The 14,335-nt window shown below is 41.9% G+C and overlaps 1 protein-coding gene across 1 annotated transcript in view; it reads right to left on the minus strand.

Moving 5' to 3' along the window:
* The window catches only part of pald1a (phosphatase domain containing paladin 1a), an 87,038-nt gene that overhangs the window by 9,098 nt on the left and 63,605 nt on the right, over window positions 1-14,335 (minus strand). The gene's annotated exons all lie outside the window — the stretch shown is intronic.

The raw sequence follows: 14,335 nt of genomic DNA on the forward strand, positions 1-14,335 counted from the left end.
ATCTCCTAATGACAGTCCACTCAACATGCATCAGAACCATGAGACCGAACTAACCAGAGGCTGTAATGTGGAAACTGTGTGTTTGTAAGGTGAAAGAGCTTTTTATTGATGTTTAGAGGCATTAAAAAGTCGAAAAGAAGCCAATTATCAGCACACAAAACACGGTGACGGGCCTGATGTGAAGCCTCGGCCCTGAAAGGTGTTATGCGTCACAATGATTTCTCGTGAACAAACGGACCTTTGTTTGTCCGCAGGGCTGATTCGGATCGGGAGGGTTAGTGAGATTGATTTCTCCAAGAGCAGAATCAGTAAACACACCACACATCTGGTTTGGTTGTGTGTTCGATAACAGACTCACAAACTACAGCTCCACAGAACAACAGAGTCAGGAGTGTTTCTGAAACGCGACGGGGTTCGGATGGACATGTGCTGCCAATTACAACACCGTCGAAGGTCCCGTTCAATGAATTCTCTATTGTACTCTCTTATTGCGCCTGCATTGAAGACACTTGATTCAAGCGCCATGTTCAAGAAAAGAACTAAACTCTGGGTTCAAGGAGAGAGAGAGAGAGTGTGTGTGTGTGTTAGCTTTAACTCCTGATGAACCTCCTGACACCTTTAATTTCCTGCCAGAGTTTCAGCAAGCAAAACTCACAGCAAAGCAAACATTATTCAGACACTTTTCTCACATTATCACAGTTTATTCGCTATAGTTAAGAACATGGTAATACAATCAGTTTAAATTTGATTGGTTTTGTCCGTCCTTCTGTTAGACTCTCACACATGAGAGTGCGCATGCGCGAGCAGTCGGTGTTTGTGTTTGAAAGCTCCGTCGAATCAATTCATTAATCCTTGATTTTCTTTTTTACCACTCATTTATAAACAAGCACTTTCTATTTTTATATCATGGGAACTTATCCTCGATACTATTCCTTATAAAAAACAATCGGATTGCTTTGATATCGCTACTTAGACCCAACTTTGCGAATCTCGGCTACTAGCCTTTAGTCCGCTAGCATTTCACGCGTGGCCTCGCGCCTATTGACCGTCTGATTTTACACCCGTTTCACTGAAAGGATACAGGTTATATCCAGCATTCCAGTCCTAAATTACTAGTGATATTGGTAGTATCACTACTAATCTACTGTTCATCTGTTATGGCGAACATATCAGATGTGTGTCTAACGTTACCTCTGAGTGCAGGTGAGGACACATTCGAACTCATTTCGGTACGATTGGAGCTTAAATCGGTGGAGAAACAGATCCGTGGTCTGCTGGAGAGGCAAGCCGAGCTGCGGGATCGGCGATCAGCGCTTGAAACGTCACGCGCCGATGCACACAAGTCAGTGGTTAGTAACTTTTTGACTCCGACTTCGTCCACTCCGTGTGTTTCTCTGCCCAGGAGGACGCGATCATCTCTGGCATCATTCACTCCGGCACCAACCCAACACCATGGACCCTGGGTGATCCCACAGCGGAAGACACGAGCCAGGACCAGAGCAAGAACCTCTCCGCCCCTCCCGGTCTTCGAGATCTCCACCCGGAAACGCTTCTCCCCTCTTCGCGAGTCGGAACGCGACGACGCCGTGATCATCGGCACTTCCATGGTCCGTCATGTCCGTGCTACCTCAGGTAAGGGTAAGGTGCGCACTCACTGCCTTCCTGGTGCTCGTGTACTTGATGTCGCCGCACAGGTTCCCGAGATCCTGAACGGTGAAGAGCGCGTCGGAGCTGTGGTGCTTCACGCTGGAACAAACGATATCAGGCTGCGGCAGACGGAGGTTCTGAAGAAGGACTTCAGGAGCCTGATCGAGGCGGTACGCAGCACAGCGCCTGAGGCAACGATCATCGTGTCTGGACCGCTTCCCACGTACCGACAAGGACAGGAAAGGTTCAGTAGATTATTTGCACTTAATGAATGGTTAATGTCATTGTGTAATGAACAAAAACTGCTCTTTGTAAATAATTGGAATCTGTTCTGGGAGCGACCTAGGCTCTACCGTGCTGATGGCCTGCACCCCAGCAGAATCGGAGCGGCTGTTCTGTCGGACAACATCTCCAAGACGTGGAGGCCTTGGAATCCTCCCCGTTGGGGGATTCCAACTTGAGAAATCCTCAACAACTCGTCTTAAGACCGGCGTGCATACTTGGACTTCCAAAAAATACTCTAAATGTTCCGATCCAATCTGACTTGTAATGCTGCCCGAATCATGCACTGTTCCTTCATTGGCCAGAGGAGAACTGGCCCCCGACTGAGTCTGGTTTCTCCCAAGGTTTTTTTCTCCATTCTGTCACCTGATGGAGTTTTGGTTCCTTGCCACTGTTGCCTTGGCTTTTGGCTTGCTTAGTTGGGGACATTTAACATTTAATATTCAATAATATTATTGATCTGCCTTACTTAAGGTGGACGTTGACGCAATTTCTTTTAGAAACAAACTTTGTTATATTGTTTTTGTTATATTGTTTTCATGTTATCACTGTGAAGCGCTTTGATACAATCTGTATTGTAAAAAGCGCTATATAAATAAAGGTGACTTGACTTGACTTGACATGAATTATGTTGAATATCTGTCAGCTGTTAAATTTAACTACACAATTAGATAATACCAGTTTAGCTCAACCAGTGACCAAGCAATGCTTCATGTTGTTCAGTCTGAGTGTAAAAAGAGCATTAGCAATTACAGAAAACACACTGAAGAAAACATGATCAGCTCAAAGTGGAGGAATCATATTTGCTCCCAAATGTGTATAAATGTTACTGGTAGTCACTGTATGAAGAATATTTGGGTGTGTCACAGTTTACTATATTTTGCTCTCCTCACTTACATAAATGAACTATAGTGTCCTGCACACACTAGTGAAACAATATAAAATATTATATCTGGTGTCTTACATTTTGGGTTTGACTGTATATGAAGCTTTAAAGATGTAATGTGTCCTGTTTTTGAACTTCGAATTGTATGATACGGTACAAACTCCACAAGCTTATTTTAAAGTGACTCTCATGCCTTTTGCATATACCAGAAATCCTGCGGCTCATGTACAACTTTTCTTTCCACCTCCACGAATAAGTGAGTGCCATCCATTACGTCTCCTTGTTTATCTAAATGTGATGTAAGGTGAAGTTTTCCTTGCTTTACCCTGGGCAAAAAGCCACGTGTTAACCATAGAGTTAAATTATATGCATTTATACATATAAAATGTGGAGTTAAAATGCTTTCTATGTCAGCTGAACGCTAGGATTATAGGACAGATCTTCTTCAGAGCTGTGGAAGTGTGAGCGTGTGCGGGCTGCTCTCTTTAAATCACAGCGCTGTGAACATGGGCCAAACGGCAGCACGCAAATCACAATCATATGTCAGCTGTTTGGACCCTCTCTCTTTCCGTAGAGGAGGACCTGAATGTGTGTGTGTCTGATATTTCGTAATGACTTTAGCAGACTCCAGAGCACCTCCACACGGATTTTCCAGCCACAAATACAAACGTGACGCAAACAGACAGCCAGAAACCATTGAGAGAGAGACACAACTACAGCACACAATCAGCGCTCTGTGCCGGCCTAATGGCTTACACACACAGCATGCACACACACACCACATGTATGTAGACACACACACCCTCATGCATGCATACAGACACACACATATAACATGCATGCACAGACACACACACAGCATGCATACACACACCACATGTATGTAGACACACACACACACACACTCATGCATGCAAACAGACACACACATATAACATGCATGCATACAGACACACACACCCTCATGCATACAGGCAGACACACACAGCATGCATGCACAGACACACACACACACACACACACAGCATGCATGCATACAGACAAACACTCACACATATCATGCATACATAGACACACATAACTTGCTTGCATGCATACAGACACACACACACACACACACACACACACACACCCTCATGCATACAGGCAGAGACACACACACACACCCTCATGCATGCATACACACACCCTCATGCATGCATACACACACCCTCATGCATGCATACAGACACACACACCCTCATGCATACAAGCAGACACACACACACACACACCCATGCATGCATACAGACACACACACACACACAGACAGACGCACACACACACACACACACACACACACACACACAGCATGCATGCACTGTCGTATCTTTTCTTCCTTAACAAGCAGTAATGACCACTGACGACTTGAATTAAATAAAACGAACTGTTTACTGAAGTTAATCAACGGGATTACACATTGATACAGCGCACAAACATGGAGTCATTTTCCTTTCTCTCTTCTCTCTCTGGTCCTATCTGCGCGCTCAGCCCCCTAAGCATTTTGGGTAAACTTTTCTTAAAGCTGAACAACCTTATAAATGACAACACTGTTTCTGTTATTATTAAAGATAATTATTTAAACATTTCTATTCTAATTAATTCACAACATCCTCCCCCCATGAACAAATGTTCATCAACTTAAATCTCTAATGCATAAAGCAATTGAACGGGTCTCTTTAACACAGTCCTTGTGGATGTGCGAACAGCACAGGATCTAACTTTGCCATCTCGGCCTGGAAACAGCTCTTCAATTTTTCCTAATTTCCAGGTTTGTCTCGGCATGTTGGCATCTCCTATGAGAACAATGTCACCCATCTTCAACTCAGTAGGTTTCTGTGTTTTGCAGGAATGTGCAGATTTCAGGTCCAGTAGATAGTCCTTCCTCCAGCGATTCCACAGGTTGGTCATGAGTCGGTTCCTGTATCTCCACCTCTTTGTCATATCCTCTTTACTCACAGTGGGATGATCATAGTCTGCTGGAAATGGTTTTGGAGGCAGTGAAGTGAGTCGTTCACCAACCAAGAAGTGTGCTGGTGTTAGTGGCTGCGGCTCGTCGATCTCATTGTGTACAAAGGTGAGGGGTCTGGAATTCAGTGTGGCCTCTACTTCTGCAAGGAGTGTAGACATTTCTTCAAAGGTAAGCGATGCTTTTCCTAGCACCATTCTCAGGCTCGTTTTCACAGACCTTACAAGCCTCTCCCAAAATCCACCCCACCAGGCTGCTCGTTCTACAATGAAATGCCAAGTGATGCCCTTCCCTGAGAAGTATTCCAGAATTTGTGGATCTTTGATGGCCTTCCACAGCTCACTAAGGTCTTGGTTTGCTCTCTTAAAGGTTTTAGCATTGTCTGAATAGATGACCTTGCACAGCCCTCTTCTGGAAACAAATCGCTTGAGTGCTAACAAGAAACTTTCTGTTGACTGACTTGAAACCAGCTCCAAATGCACTGCTCTAGTGACAGCACATGTGAACAGAGCAACATAAGCCTTGCATAATGCACGATCATTCTTCACATACAGTGGACCTGCAAAGTCTATGCCAGTTACTTCAAATGGGGGGGTCTCTGATATTCTGTCTCGGGGTAATGGAGCCGTGTCCTGCTGTGCGGGCTTTGCTTTAAATCTTTTGCACACAGTACATTTTGACACAATACTTTTCACAATTTGTCTGCCTCGCAAAATCCAGTATCTACTTCTAATTTGTACTAGTGTGTCTCTCAGACCAGAATGCATGATAAATTCATGGTTGTGCTGAACCAGCAGCTCACAATATCTGTCTTTGTTGGGCAGAATCCATGGATGTTTTTCTCTGTAACTAAAGTCTGACTGTTGCAGTCTGCCTCCAACACAGAGCAATTCATCTTCGTCAAGGAAAGGTTTTAAGTCTCTGATTTTTGAATCTGCATTCAGGGTCTTACCAGCTTTCAGCAAATTGATTTCATAACTAAAGCTGCTATCTTGTGTCACCTTTATCCAGTACTTCTCGGCCTCAAACATTTCATCAGCAGTCAACTCACCTCGCATTTTGGAGCTTGAACTTGTATTGTGCACAAACCGCTTGATCCAAGCGGTGACTCGCAGAACTCGCTTCAGCTTACTGTACTTCAGTAAATCCAGCACAGGTTCCATTCCCTTTTCGTCACTGCCGCTACTGAGTTGCACGATGACCTGCTGACCTTGCTTTAGCTCACTAGTCACATCTTCATCGCTTTGATTTTCATCGCTCTCTTCCAATTGATTCAGTGCAGTCAGAAATGAAGGTCCTTTCCACCACAGTTCACTTTCCTTCAGGTTAGTTGCAGTCTGACCTCTGGTGGGAAGGTCTGCAGGATTGAACTTGCCTTTACAGTGAGACCACATTGCAGGATTAGTTAAAGACTGGATTTCTGAAACTCGGTTTGACACAAACTGTTTCCATTTGTGAGCTGGACTGCGAATCCACTGCAGCACAATCATCGAATCCGTCCACATATGAACTTGATGTAGCTCCAGATTCAGAGGCTTTAACAGACTGTTTCCTAGTCTTGCTCCAATCACTGCTCCCATCAGCTCAAGACGGGGCAGTGAGATCTTCTTCAGGGGGGCTACCCTGGACTTAGAAGCAACAAGGCATGTGGTCTTTGCTCCATCCTCAGCTACTCGCAGCAGGTAAGCGACAGTACTATAAGCTTTCTCGCTTGCATCACAAAACACGTGGAGTTGATGTGCGTCGTGTCTGTGCACTGATTTTATTCCATACCAACGAGGAATGTGTATGTGGTGGATCTGTGGAAGTTCTGAACACCATCCTTTCCATTCTTGTGCAAGATCAGTGGGCAGCTCCTCGTCCCAGCCAAGGCCTCGAATCCACATCTCTTGGAAGAGGCATTTTACTCGCACAGTGAATGGGGTAAGAAAGCCTATTGGGTCGAATATGCGAGCAGAGAGCTTTAGAACACTTCTTTTAGTATTCTCTCTTTTAGCTACAGCATCCAGCAGTGCAGTCAGGTCAAAGACAAATTCATCTGTTTTTGTTCTCCATACCAAACCTAGTACCTTCAGCACTGATCCATGCGTTTCTGTCTCCTCTGAAGGTTCACTCATTGTCGTCTTCCATTTCTCCTTCAATGCAGCACAGTTGGTTGTCCACTTGCAAAGGTCCATGCCAGCTGCAGACATAATCTCCCTTGCACCAGTAGTTATGGAGAAGGCATTTTCAACATCACTTGCACTTGAGATTAAGTCATCAACATAAAGTGATTCTTTTATTATCTTTACTACCTCAGGAAGTTGGTCTTCATATTCCTTCAGATGCTTTCTCACTGTAGCTGCCAGGAGGAATGGGCTGGGGGACACTCCAAACACCACTCTCGTCATCCGTAGCACACGCAGCGTCTCACCTGCGTCTTCATGGGGTGGTGCAGTGAGCCAGAGGAACCGCACTGCATCTCTGTCCTTCTCAGCAAGAGAAATCTGCAAGAAGGCCTTCTTGATGTCTGCGGTAAATGCAATCTCATTCAGTCTGAATTTTATTAGTATGCTGAGCAGATCTGGATTCAGGTTAGGACCAGTAAGTAGACAGTCATTCAATGATGGAAAGCCAATGTCATGTGATGAAGCATCAAACACTACTCTGAGCTTTGTTGTTACCTTGTCCTCCCGAAGAACAGCATGATGAGGCATGTAATACTTTACAGTGTTTGGAGCCGATCCATCCTCCATCACGTCTTCGACGATGCCTTGCTTAAGGTATTCATTCACGACTTCATTATATCTGTGATACAACACTACATCTGACCGCCACTTTCTTTTAAGTCCTTCAAATCTTTTTCTTGCGATTCTGTAGTTATCTGGGAGTTCTGGTTTGTCAGGTCGCCATGGCAGCTCAACTTCATATCGCCCGTTTTTGTACTGAGTAGTTTTTTCAAACATGTGAAGAGCCTCCTCTTCTTCAAGGCTGTCTGTCTGCTGCATGGTAATGCCAAGGGACTCTATTTCCCAGAAGGCTTTCAGACGTTCTGAGACCAGCGTGTCTTCATTAATTTGTATGTGCATGCATGCTGTGTCGGAAACACTGGACATTGTGACTGGGCCCTGCACTGACCATCCAAAAATGCTCTCAATGGCCACAAGTGCATCTGTGATTCTTTCCACTTGGCCTGACACTATATGCCAATAATAGTCTGCACCAATCAGCATGGACAACTCTGTATCACAAGTGCTGGGGTCCGGGTAGTCTGCCAACTGCAAGCCTTTTCGTTTCAACTCTGCTTGGATGTGCTCACCTGGAATCTTCATCACAGCAGTGCACACTTGGGGGGTCTCGAGCGCTTCTACTTCCACCTTCTGCTCTTTGTTCCAGATGCTTTGTAGAATGACTTTCACTGTGTTGCGCCTTGATGTTACTGGTGCTGCAGAGCCAAAAGTATGAAGAGTGAACGTTTCTTGCTTTGTCACAGGCAATTTTAAAGCTCTTACTGTGTTCTCACTGATGAAGCTTCTCTGACTGCCCCCATCCAGTAGGCAGCGAATGCTTTTACGTCCACCAGGTCCTTCTGCCCATGCTCTTACAGTCTGAAGAAGCACAGTGTTCTGTTTATTGGGCTGTATCTTAACAGAATGCGAAGCAAATGAAGAAACTACATCATCTTTGTTTTCAGTGTCTAAAGTGTTTGTTTCTCCTTTCTCACACACAGCACTATGATGTCTGCCTCCACACACATTACAGCACACCTTGGCCTTACAGAATCTTGCAATGTGTTTCGGCCCAAGACAAACAAAGCAACGTCCCAGTTTCATCAATTTTACTTTTCGAGCAGCAATATCAGTTCCTGGACACAGTTCTGTTTTGTGTGCTGCACTGTCACAGAAAAGACATATCTGTATTCTTTGACTGGTGGTTTGCAGTACTGCAGCTGACGGCATGTGATGCTTTTTCTGCTTCATTTCAATTGATGTGTCTGGTCTTTTAAATGGTTTTTGATAGCTCTGGCTGTCTTTGGAATTACCTGGCATAATCAGTTGCATGGCTCTTTCTCTGCTCAAAATCTCTTTCTGTAGAAATTCCATAACTTCTGAGACCTTCCATTCATCACTGGTTCCTCTTTGGCGACTGTACTGGAGAGTAATGTCATCTGGAATCATCTGTAGCAGAACAGGGCATAGCAGGCTGCCGTATGCCTCTGATGCAACACCCAGCGATTCTAAGCTACGGATCTGTACTTCACATTCATCATAAAGTTGTCTCAGAGCACTCACATCGTGTGATTTCTTTACTGGGCAGAGATTCAACAACTTGGTCATATGCGTATTAATGAGCAGATCCTTTCTTCCGAACCGGTTCTGAAGCAGATCGATCGCGTGATCGTAATTGCTGTCTGTCAACATCAGTCCCGCTATTGCCTTTGAAGCAGCGCCGGTTACGTATGTCTTTAAGTAATTAAACTTCTCTGTTTTGCTCAGCGCGTCGTTTCTGTGAATAGCGGTTTCAAACTGATTCCAAAAGTCTTGCCACAAGCTAATTTCACCGCTGAACTTGCTGATAATTAACTTGGGTAACTTAACTGTTTGTCCGCGCTGCAATGGCACTGCGTCACACGGCCTGCTGTTAGTGCTTTCCCGGATTCTCTGCGTCACGCGCTGCACGCGAGCTTTCGCGCTGACGACTCGCTCTCCATACTCCTCCGCATTAACAACTTCATTTTCCAAATCATCCATTTCTGTACACTCCTGTATTTCGCGATTCAACTCCAGTAGCGTTTCCTCTTTTGCAGATAACAGGGCTAACAGTTCACATAATCTGTCAACGATCGGATCTTCTTTGCCAACCTCTGTTTCTACGTCTTGCAAAAGTCTCGTCGTGGAACCGCGTACAGCTCTCCGTTTTCTGAGTAGTCTTTCAAGTCGCTCCGCCATTTCGGATGTTGCCTGCAAGTTATCCCGGGTTTCGGCACCAAAGATTGTCGTATCTTTTCTTCCTTAACAAGCAGTAATGACCACTGACGACTTGAATTAAATAAAACGAACTGTTTACTGAAGTTAATCAACGGGATTACACATTGATACAGCGCACAAACATGGAGTCATTTTCCTTTCTCTCTTCTCTCTCTGGTCCTATCTGCGCGCTCAGCCCCCTAAGCATTTTGGGTAAACTTTTCTTAAAGCTGAACAACCTTATAAATGACAACACTGTTTCTGTTATTATTAAAGATAATTATTTAAACATTTCTATTCTAATTAATTCACAACATGCACAGACACACACACAGTATGGAGCACAAAGGCACCTAGAGACACACTTCATCTCCACTGTTATCTGTCGTCCTTCAATCAGTTCACAAGCTGTTTTCTGTGGACTCTCTTCAGTGACTCTGCATGATGCCCATAAATATTAAATCGCGCTTAAGGATTTCTGTCCAAACAAAACAGACAGAGCAAATCATTTCCATTCAGACTTCTGTGATGACATTTACGGAGTAAAGCCGAGAAAATTCCAAAACAAATTCAGGATGTTTACTCTGTTCTCAGCAAATTTCAAATGCAATGCAACCAAAACCTCTTTTCTCAGTTTCCATCAAATAATAATAATTCATATTATAATTATTAAAATATAATAAGAATTATACATAAATATTTCTATAAATGATTTTTACGCTTTTAAAAAGTACCTTATGCTCACCAAGGCTACAAATGAGCGCTTCCAACAATCAATAGTAACAAAAGCGAGCCGTGCGTGTGTTGATCTGTGTGAGGAACAATGAATGTGTGTGAGGAGTTCATTCAATTTGTAATTAGAACTGATGAAACGAGCCGAGTCTAATCGACTGATTCTCAGAATCCACAGACAATTCTGTCACATGAGCTGACACACACATCTATGTAAAAGTAATACAAAGTATTTCCAATAATAGTTCACTTTGTTTTAAAGGAGTATTAATAATAATAACAATAATTATCATTTCCATTAACAACAACAATTATTATTATTGCCATTACTAACAATAATAACAGTAAAAATAATAATAATAACAACAATATTATTATTGCCAATACTACTAATAAATTATTATTATTAAAATAATAAAACATGAATTAATTAAAATGTTAATGTTAATATATTTAATTAATATGGTCAAGGACATGTTTCAACAACAATAATACAAATATTTCTATAATATAAAAAAATATAAAAACAACAACAGTTATAATAAATCTAATTATTAAAAGAATAAAACTCAAGAAATATTATTATTATTAATTATTGTTAAAAAGAATAAAACATGATTTAATGAAAATGTTAATATTTTTAATTAATATGGTCAAGGACATGTTTCAACAACAATCTCGCTAATGTTTCAACAACAATAATAATACAAATATTTACATTATTATTGTTTTTGAAACATTTCCTTGACCATATTCAGAGTTTACTTTTTAGAAAAAATTAAAACAACAACAAAAGTAATAATAAATCTAATTATTGCTAATCACAGCAGCATCATAGTTGAGTTTTGTAAACGTTTTCAACAAAAATAAATGCAGTGTTGCTAGTGGCACAGAAATTACACACGTCACCTTCAACAAGAGAGAAAGTGTTGGACATGTTTGTTCTACACAGATTACAAGTGAAAGCGCCCGGAGCAAGATTAATTGTTCAGATGTGAGATGTGCCCGGGGTTTATACACACACACACACACACACACACAATGAGTCCCTGTGAGAAGCTAGCGTGTAGAAAAATAAAGAGAAGTTAAGATGAAGCGCAGTCAGAGCAGATTATAGAGCGACGGAGAAATGAGAGCAAAGGGGCGAATCCATCAGACTCCGGGTGATAAAAACCACCGCATTAGTGTCACTACCAGCTGTGGGACGTCCTGAACAATACACCATAAATCATGGTGCGCCTCAACAACCCGATCTCGCTCACAATCAAAGGTCACGCGAGTTTCAGTCAGACCGACTCATCATGAGTCAATCCTGCAGTGCAATGCCCCAATATGTGGGATAAAACTACTAAAATACACAGTCAAACCAGAATTTATTCAGACACCTTCAACATTTCTCACAATGGCTCTCATTCATGAAACACGAGCAGAACGAATTTTTGTGTAAATCGTGTGTAAAGTGGTTCTGGCGTAAATTTTCGGAATCATTAAAATGTTCGTATTTTCCAAATGTGAGTTGGTACGACAGAAATCTACACCTGCTCCCAGCCACGCGTAAATAGTGCGCTTAACACCCGAACGTTTTGCTCATTAATAAGGCTGCATTTTAATTCACCTTAATCGGGTACATATTTGCATAGCATTTTGAAAAAATATGATATATAGTTATTACATACGGTTTTTCTTATTATGAGAGCCAGTAATCGCATCTGCGATGGTGGTCCTTCTCCAGTTTGAATACTATTTTTCCAAAGTGAACTAATTCGTTTTTTGCTCTCAAGCTTAATGTCGAACCATTTTCTTCTCACTTCTGGGAATGTTTGATTAACAGATGAAACTCCAGTAACTGCATCTGTAATATGCTGCCAAGCTGCCTTTTCTTTAGGACCTGATACGCCACTATGTACGCTTGAAAATAAAATGTGGCGTTTTGAATGAACTTCTGATAATAAAACTTCAATTTCTGCATCTGAGATTTTTTTTTTTCATTCGCATTCATGTCATAATATGATGCCCATATATAGTTGTCAGTCGGATTTAATGGACGGGATTTATGGTAATTGAGAATGAGCGTGCACGCGCGTCCCATTTACGACTGATTGGAATTCATTAACACACACATTTCACGATCACATCTGACGTTTATGAAGTATTTGTGAATCAGGAGAAGAGTTTTCGGGAAGGTCTCTTTACGCGCAAATCACTCTCATATTTACTCGTATATTTACGAATGTTTCATGAATGAGACCCATTATCAGTTTATTCACTATAGTTTTGAATATGGTATTAAAATATTAGTTATTAAATCAGTGGATATTTGACTGGTTTTGTCCGTCCTTCTGTTAGACTCTCACACATGAATTATGTTGAATATCTGTCAGCTGTTAAATTTAACTACACAATTAGATAATACCAGTTTAGCTCAACCAGTGACCAAGCAATGCTTCATGTTGTTCAGTGTGTGTGTAAAAAGAGCATTAGCAGTTACAGAAAACACACTGAAGAAAACATGATCAGCTCAAAGTGGAGGAATAGTTTTTGTCCCAAATTTTTATACTGGTATGAAGAATATTTGGGTATAATATGTCACAGTTTACTTTATTTTGCTCTCCTCACTTACATAAATGAACTATAGTGTCCTGCACACACTAGTAAAAAAATAAAATAATTATATCTGGTGTCTGAATAATGTTTGGTTTGACTGTATATTTTTATTGTTTTAGTTTCATTCCATCACAATAGCACAAGTGAACATGGGGCGAATTTCAAAACTATTTACTACACAAACCTATTGATGTTGTTGCGGTGTTGCAGAGCAGGAATGACCCACCTGACGCTCTCCTGCACCTGCTCAGGTCCGGCACAACACAGCCAAAGTCAATATTAGCAGCGTCTGAGAGGAGAAATGTTGACTTTACTCTCTCTCTCTCTCTCTATCCCACAGTGCTTTGTTTCTGTGCTCATGACATTTGACATGAACAGACGGAACATGATTCGACAAGGATGAGTTATGATTCATTATTAAAGTGCCCCTATTATGCTATAAAAAAACCTTCTAATTTTGTGGACTTTCCTATAATAGGTTTATATTCATACAAAGTCAAAAAACATTTTTATTTTCTCATAATACACCCTGCAGCTTCAGCTCTTTTCTCTCAGTGTCTGAAACGCTTCCATCAAGGATTCAGTCTCTCTAAGCTCCGCCTCTCTGAGAGCTGCTCTGCTGTGATTGGTCAGAGAGCAAACGCTCATTATCATATCTGAATCTCAGCTCTTGATCACAGTGATACGAACAGTGACGATGGCGTGGGTTTCACCGTCTCAATCTCAGAAAACAGCGTCTCCTCGACACGAACAACACGAGCCGAACTCTTCCAGTCTCAGATACACTACAGTGTTTGAGGGCGGAGCTTAGAGACGCTGTTCGCCAGCTGCCAATGGGCTGACATTATGCAAATTAGTTATGTTGTTACATCGGTTCGATCAGGAAGTAAGACTGGAATTACTGACGACTCATTTTAGGTCCTTCAGAATCTATTCTTTCTTTTAAGAGACAAACTCAATTTAATCTTTGAAACTTTGCAGACCTTTTACATTCACAAACAGCTCTATTACACACTGCATAAAAGGTAACATCCGAAAAAGCATAAGGGCACTAAATAAAGAGGCCGCAACTCTATTATTAACCACTCTTACTTTCATCAGTCACATGCGCTCCTTATGATTCACAGGAACACTTCACTGACATAACCTGAGCAATGCTATCAGACTTAACCCGTGTAACATTGACAAAAAACCCTCAATAATCAAATTTTCCCAAAAACATTGCAAGTA

Source organism: Rhinichthys klamathensis, unplaced genomic scaffold (genome assembly GCF_029890125.1).
Source record: "Rhinichthys klamathensis goyatoka isolate OS25496 unplaced genomic scaffold, OSU_Roscu_1.1 h1tg000859l_1, whole genome shotgun sequence".
Lineage (NCBI taxonomy): Eukaryota > Metazoa > Chordata > Actinopteri > Cypriniformes > Leuciscidae > Rhinichthys > Rhinichthys klamathensis.